The sequence below is a fragment of the Triticum urartu genome, chromosome 4 (assembly GCF_003073215.2).
Source record: "Triticum urartu cultivar G1812 chromosome 4, Tu2.1, whole genome shotgun sequence".
Classification (NCBI taxonomy): domain Eukaryota; kingdom Viridiplantae; phylum Streptophyta; class Magnoliopsida; order Poales; family Poaceae; genus Triticum; species Triticum urartu.
Window position 1 is genome coordinate 187,727,256 of NC_053025.1, and position 8,676 is coordinate 187,735,931.

The 8,676-nt window shown below is 37.9% G+C and overlaps 1 pseudogene; it reads left to right on the plus strand.

The window, feature by feature from the left end:
* Positions 1 to 2,283: 2,283 nt before the first annotated feature.
* Positions 2,284 to 4,347, plus strand: LOC125553745 (annotated as a pseudogene).
* The last annotated feature ends 4,329 nt before the right edge of the window (positions 4,348 to 8,676 follow it).

Sequence of the window (8,676 nt, forward strand, 5' to 3'; positions counted from 1 at the left end):
CTCTGACTCTATGTTCCCCTTAGTGAAATATTAATCCTCAAATTATTAGCAAATATTAAAGTCTACAATGATCGAATGAAAATACCAATAAATCCTATAATTTTATTTTTAATATCCTATAGTTAAGCATATCAAGCTAACTTTATCTTTAAGAAGTTTTAGTTATTTTTATTTTTATACATAGAACTTTAAATTTAGAACTAGTTAATAGCTAAGATTAATAACTAATATATGAGATTTACGGATTTCCTATACTATACCTATTTCTATTTGTTACACTATTTCCGTTATGAAAGCCCACTTAGCTTAGAGGTTAGAGCATCACATTTGTAATGTGAGGGCCATCAATTCAAGTCCGATAGTCGGCTTTTTTCTCTATCGATGTTCTACGAACAAGAATCTCTTTTTTCTGAATTAAATGTAGAATCTAGGATCTTTTATGTTTTTACCTTACAATTTTGCTAGATACGAAACAATATAATAAATAATATATATACAAAAAATAAAGATTTTGATGAAATTCCATTTTGGGGGTACTTTAGTTGATTTTACTCTGTTTATCCTGTAGTTTAATTCAGTTTTAATTTCAATGTATTCTGTAATGTAAATACAATGAAATCAATTGTGTAAAAATGAAATTTAAATAAAATAAAAAGGAGTCTTCATGTCCCATTATCGAGGACCTCATTTAAAACATACACTGTGTGGGAGCTTTACCAGTACTCACTAGAAAAACACCTAAATCCGGAAGTAATCTTAAAAAAATTCGATTATGGGAAAAAGGAGCAATATCGTATTCGTCTTCAAGGAAAACATAAATTGTGTTTTCATTATGGTCTACAGAACGACCATTACTTAGATATGTACATATCGCTGGAAAAGCAAAAAGGTCAACAGGCCAGGTTTTACTACAATTACTTGAAATGCGTTTGGATAATATAATTTTTTGATTGGGTATGGATTCAACCATTTCTGGGGCCCGCCAATTAGTCAACCATAGACATATTTTAGTTAATGGTCGTATAGTCAATATACCAAGTTTTCCTTGCAAACCCCGAGATATTATTACTACGAAGGATAACCAAAGATCAAAAGGTCTCGTTCAAAATTATATTGCTTCATCGGACCTGGGGAAATTGCCAAAGCATTTGGCGATTGACACGTTGGAATATAAAGGACTAGTAAATAAAATCCTAGATAGGAAGTGGGTTAGTCTCAAAATAAATGAGTTGTTAGTTGTAGAATATTACTCTCGTCCGACTTGAACTTAACGAAAAAAGGAAAGGTTCATAGAATTTTCTTCCCCTTCCCCTTTCCCGAACAAAATCGCCCTAAGACCATTAACATTAATTTGTATTTTCCCATCAACTAGCTAAAATTGATTAACCCTAGGATTAGCATTCTTTTTTCATTTTTCCTCTATGTGTATTTTACAAACCACAGTAATTTGCTATAGAGAATTTCTAATTTCTACTAAATCAAAATAAGATAATATAAGATATTATATTATTGTTGGAAAAAATGTTATTTGATTTGATACATTGTGATCCTTAACGTTGATGAATTAAGAAAAATAGAAAGAGAGGGATTCGAACCCTCGGTAAACAAAAGTCTACATTACAGTTCCAATGCTACACCTTGAACCGCTCGGCCATCTCTCCTACATAACTTAACTTATTATAGAAAATAAACTAAGTGAATAGCGAGTTTTCTTATTCCTGCAGTACAAGTACAACCACAACCACTCGGGGGTTCCATAGTTCTATTGGAAAAATTCCTTTTGATCTAAGTGGAGGGATACAAGATTTTTTACTAGAAATTGCGCTCGCTATAAAATAAAGTTTTAATTTGGGTTTTCCCGCAACTAAAGAAAAAGAAAAATGGAAGAATTCTTCTTATTACATAATAAAATAAAGAAACCTTAGAATTCCGTTTGCATAAGATACGCTACACCATACTATCAAAATCAAAAATAGGGTATGAGCCAATTAATACTTTGAAAACACAAAATAGTTGATAACATAAGTTGTTGTTCAAAAATAGGAAAGTGGAATGAAATCTAGTCTTAGTCAAATATTTCATATCTCTTCGTGTCCAAACAGAAGGAAAATGATACAATTTGAGCTGAGCGGAAAATCCATATCTCTTTTATCCATTTAAAGCATATGGATTTAGTAGAGCATATGGATCAATCTATTTATAATTATAAGAATTGAATGTGTTTGTTTTTATGTTATTTTTTGAAGGAATGAAAACAATTCTATATATAATGGGTTGGGAATTATGCCTAGATCCCATGTAAATGGAAATTTCATTGATAAGACCTCCTCAATTGTAGCCAATACTTTATTGTGAATAATTCCGACAACCTCAGGAGAAAAAAGGCATTTACTTATTATAGAGATGGTGCGATTTGACTCCTTTTTTTTTTTTGCTTTTTTAGCCCTTCCTATACCTCAGTCTTACCAAAAAGAGAAGGGGTTGGCATAGAGAGAACCAAATTTGTAAATCAAACAAACCCACGCTTCGGGAAGGTTAGGCGAACTAACAATTCCTTCCGTCGTGTATCCTCGATTGATGCGGTTTCAGATACTTCAATTGTAGATTTGAGTATTGAGTGAATGGTTACACCTACATGATATGGTATGGATTACAAGCCAATACTACTCTATTAGTATCCGTGAGCAGCATAGGGGAGAAAAACACTACACCTAGAAATAGGAATCAACAAGAGAAAAACTTTGTTAGAAATTACCCCTTTCCCGATCGGTATCAGGGCTGGGAAGAATGGTTGGGATAACAAACAACCATCAGGTTTGTACTTTGGATACCCCTATAACCATCAAAGATCGTTGAAGTAGCTAATTCCTCTAAATAGGAGGCGTTGAGAACAAAGAAATTATTGGAGCTATCGTTTTCCTCTAGAATTAATAAAATTCATTGGTGCTAAGAAAAACCTCTTCTGCAAAAGTTGGCTAGTGATTTCTTGGAAAAATACCAGCCCCTTTCAGTTCATAATGAGACGAGACTAATTATATTTTGATTCTATAGATTATTTCGCTTAATACTATTATGTACAGAAGGTAGGAGCCGTATGGGATCAAAACCTCATGTACGGTTTTGGAACGGAGATTTTTTGAATAGAATGAACGACCGTAACGGATGTTGGCTCAATCCGAAGGAAATATGCGGAAGCTTTGCAAAATTATTATGAAGCTACGCAACTAGAAATTGATCCCTATGATCAAAGTTATACTCTATAACATAGGCCTTATACACACAAGCAATGGAGATCATACAAAGGCTTTGGAATATTATTTCCGGGCACTAGAACGAAACCCCTTCTTACCGCAAGCTTTTAATAATATGGCCGTGATATGTCATTACATGCGACTATCTCCATTATAGAAAAAAAGAGGATCAAATTTTCTAGTAAATACTAGAAAAAGGGCTTTCTACACAGGGATCGTAAAAACAATGATTTTCCCTATCAGCTGTAGGAAGGAAGGACACTTCACGAGAATCAAAAAATGAAGAAAGTATGGATTATACTACTACTCTATGGATAAAGTTTCTCAAATTGATAGAGAAAGCACCGTAAAGATCAATTAGTGAGCGACTAGGTCGATCCAACAAAAAAACTGCTTACTTATCCCATGATATGGGGCAAAATTTAGGAATCCGCTTATGTAATAGAGCCGATCCACTAAGGAATTAAGCAGCGGTGTAGTATCAGATCCCAAAGATAGTAAGTTCTTTTTCTTTCATATGGAAAAAAGTCTTTTTCATGGATTCTATAGAGATTTCATATATGAAACCAGGATAGTTACCTTTCAAAAAATTTGAACGAAGGCTCTGTATCTATCTATGCTTCATTCTTCTGAACGCGGGGAAAAAGATCAAACCGATTATTGATAAAAATTAGGGTTTGAAACTTAGCTAATTAATTTCTTCTTCTTAACCTAAGAACTAATTGGATCAATTTTTGATAAATCGAATTCAGTTAAGATAGGGGAAATTCAGATAGCAATTTCTGAGCTGTATGAGGTAGGAAACTCTCAAGTATAGTTCTAAGGGAAGGAACTTCCTATTCCGACCGAGGAGAACATGCCATTCTACAGGGTGATTCTGAAGTTGCGGAAGCTTGGTTTGATCAAGCTACTGAATATTGGAAACAAGCTATAGCGCTTACTTCGGGAAATTATATTGAAGCACAGAACTGGTTGAAGATTACGAAGCACTTTGAATTTGAATAAGACCATGCTCCTTATTTTTCATAAAATGGGTGGTTTGGTTGTTGATCCATTAATCAAATAAATTAGGTCGTAAGATCGAATCAAGAATTTCATTATGTCCATTTCTTATACCTTCGTTTTTATATGATATTTCATAAGAATAAACCATAGGGATAGGGTCTAGAATAGAAGTAATAAAGTGAATAAAAAGAGGGGGCAATCTAAATATTCCTAATATATTAGGACCATCTTATTAATAATTCTAATGAGTTATCTTGGAATTTAGAATCAAATAAAAAACCCTATATTATGCTCAAGGAAAGTAGATATAGATAGGAGCTTATGCCCTAAAAAATACACTAGTTTCTTAAATTAAAAATTAAAAATATTATTTTCTTACGTCGAGAAATATTTGTTTTTCAAGATAAACAATGTCCGTTAGGCACCTAATCTTTATGTGATAATAGACCCGAACACTTGCCTCAGATTGACTTCAATATATAATTGCTCCTGTGAATAACTAAAAAAAATAGAAGGATGGTAGGTAGTAAAGAAAAGAACTAATCACAATATCTATCTTTCAAAATCTCTCTTTCCAACCATATATCTTTCAAGTATTCACTAAAAAGACAGTTGGCGGGTCTCTTTGTATGTCTTGTCTGGAAAGAGGAGGACTTAATGATTATTCGTTCGCTGGAACCAGAAGTAATTTTTTGTGTGGATAGGGGTCCTTTAAAAACATCTTTTGGGGAATGGGCCAGACCCGGCCATTTCTCAAGAACACTAGCTGAGGGCCCTGATACTACCACTTGGATCTGGAACCTACATGCTCATGCTCACGATTTTGATAGTCATACTGGTGATTTGGTGGAGATTTCTCGAAAAGTCTTTAGTGCTCATTTCGGGCAACTTTCCATTATCTTTCTTTGGTTGAGTGGCATGTACTTTCATGGCGCCCGTTTTTCCAATTATGAAGCATGGCTAAGTGATCCCATTCACATTGGACCCCGTGCCCAGGTAGTTTGGCCTATAGTAGGGCAAGAAATACTGAGTGGTGATGTAGGCGGGGGTTTCCGATGAATCCAAATAACCTCTAGTTTTTTCAGCTTTGACGAGCATCTGGAATAACTAGTGAATTACAAATCTATTGTACTGCAATTGGTGCATTGATTTTTTGCAACGTTAATGCTTTTTGCTGGTTGGTTCCATTACCACAAAGCCGGTCCCAAATTGGCCTGGTTCCAAGATGTAGAATCCATGTTGAATCACCACTTAGCGGGATTATTAGGACTTGGGTCTCTTTCTTGGGCGGGGCACCAAATTCATGTATATTTACCAATTAACCAATTTCTTGACATCAGGGTGGATCCTAAAGAGATACCACTTCCTCATGAATCTACACTACTGCAGGATGCTGCTAACGCGACACTACGATTAGAGACCCTTCGACGAAACTGTGTGCGATGCCATAATCGCAAACGGTGGTGTAAAAAACCCGTCAAAAAGGTGCAAAATGTTTGCGATGGAGGATGCATCAAACACAGTTCATATTTTAGTTGCGTGTGCGATGCAGGGCATACAGTTCAGCTCAATTAACTATTTGCGATGAGGAGGAACAAAAGAAATGGGCAGCCAGATGAAGGTGTGTGCGATATATAGCAGACGGTTCACTTGCATGAACTATTTGTGATTAGGCAACACAAAAGAAACGGTCAGCCAGATCAAAGGTGTGTGCGATATATGGCATGCGGCTCACTAGGATGAATTGTTTGCATTGAGACATGAGAACGGAAATGGTTCAACTTAATAAGATGTGTTTGATACGCGGCTAATAGGTCTGTAATCGGAAACGTGTGCGAAGACTAATAACAACACAAACGATTACTTCTAACAAGCCGTGTGTGTTGTGAGCAAATGATTTCTGGTATACAATTGTGAGTGATTGATGAAAACATCACCAACGAGTTCCATTGTTTAGTCCGTGTGCGATGTGATTTTCTTTATCTGCACAACATCTATGCTCTATCTATAGAGAATCAACATATATACTTGAAAAGACAGCATTGCATAACCAAATTAAGCATACAATTACACAAGTGACTACACACATAACATTTCCACACACCAAAGTAAGCAATCACATGCATACTAAAGTAGGAGAAATGAGGATCTAATCATCTACTTATTGTTGCGACGACGCTTGCCATTGCTCTGCTTCTGGCTTGATCCCTGGCTGTTTTGGGGAAGGAGGCACTTCCTCATGTCAATGATCCGCCTGTACATGTCGTAGCTCATGTACTCCTCCTTGGCCGCGTACACGACGTGAGCTTTGTCGAGTTTCTCCATCCAGGCCGAGCAGCAGGCACACTTGTCCTTGTTGCATGAATCCTTCATGTTTATGTAGTAGGGGTCAATGATGGCCTCGGCGAGGTGAACCGGTGAGTCCTTCTCATGCTCCTTGCTGCCCCAGATCTTGTATTGGCCCTGGATGTCAACAAGATTCTGGTAGGTGATGCCCGAATTCTCGAGTGCCTTTACATCATTGGTGATGTCCACCGTAGCGAACATGTAGTGGGGGCTGTTGACAAACCTAGCAAAATGCTCGCAAGGCCTTGTGGCCAAGCAGTAGTGGTTGACGAGGACGTGGTGGCGCACGCACATCTGGGCGACGGCGACCTTGGGACGAGACTCGACACGAGCGCGGGTGTACTCGAGGTCGAACCCGACCACCTTGTACTTCTCCTTGGCAATAAATAGCTCCATGATGTGGATGGAGTGCTCCACCCAGACCGGGTCGTTGGTGTACACCACCGAGAGGTCCATGAACCTTCTGTGGGTGTCCACCACGGCACGCATGGTGAACTACTGCTCGTCGTCGGCAGCCGCTCGGAGCGCCATTGGAGCCGCGCAGGATACCCTCTAAGAATTTCTCATGGTGGGTGTGCTTCTTGCAATGGTGGCGCGCGATCGAAAGGTTGGCCGCTATAATAAATGGGGGCCGGCCGACTTGTAATCGTCACGTCTTGTCACGGTATTCATAGCGGAGGATTTCAATGCATGCTTGACAACACCGCACCACACGCGTGGGCTCAAAGAGGCGCCAAATGTATCGTCGGTGAGCCTGTTCCCGTGCTACCGCGCAAGGTTCCCGCCCAGCTAGTTTCGCCACACGTCGGCTAGAAGAGGGACAAATCATGGGCGTTTATTGGCAAAAAGCTTTTTAAAAACAAAGTGTGTGGAATGAATTCGGTCATAAGTTTACCCATGGGTGATAAGGTCAAGGTTACAGAAGGGTGATGATCGACACGCGAGTGCGATAATTAATTCTGTGCTCTATAGGGCACATGGTGGAAGAAACTAACTGTGTGCAATAATGTCGAAGATCGTAGTCGAGTTAGCTATACAGATCATGTGTTGTGAGATTGACATGGTAAACGGATTCCACAATGGTTAATAAAATCTAAGACCATTGCATATTAAGGTCAAAATAGTGCTAGCAATATACGAGTCTCATACGATGCCATTTCAACAATTGTACCACAAAAGCTTGAAATATTACAAGGTTCAAATTCCAGAGTTATATGGCTCAAATTCGAAGATTATAAGGTTCAAACTGATATTAGAAATGAAATTCAGCTCATCATCTACAAACGCTCGCGCTGATCCGCTAAACATGGATATCTGAGAGGTTCAAACTAATATTACCACTTCTAAGTCTGGTTTCGAAACCTCACAATTTTTGTAAAGGGTTCAACCACTGAGAAGTCATGTATGGGGTTGACACGATGACTTCCGATTACTCTGTCATCTGAAGTTCCAAACTGAAATTTCTCATTTTTGGAGCCTATTCCATTCTGCCGCAGGAGCCGGCGCTGATCAACAAACCATTCATTTGTGTGAAATAAATGTAGGGCAAACCTCATTTCCTTCACCACCCTTGCTCTGAGAACAAAGAACCTAGCGAATATAATCTCTGGTAAGGTGCCTCGGTAGGAGTTCAAAGTAATTTCTGAGAGATGCAGATCTAGGCATTCAACGTGATTGTTATATTGTATCACATTATTCACCACTGGGCCTAATCTTATCTGCAAAAGAAGAAAACGTGTTAGTGCCCACATGCAGTTTTGAACATTACTACATGCCTACTTGGTTTGCAGGTTTTCTAAAATGCACTAACATGCCATCTTCGATCTGACATGATTAACATGGGCATTTGATTACATTCTAGAAAAATGTAGCCTTCTTCACAAGAGGTTGGAGTGGATCAAAAGTTCCCTAATAAAACTAATGCATATGAATCCAAAGGAGAAATGCTTATTGATTGTAACCATATGGGGGGGGGGTGGAACATGTATATACTGAAATCCTCCAAAAGAATCTTTCAGAAATCGTAGTACATTGTCATTGTTAACTTGGAAAAAGGTGTCACAAATTGAACTCC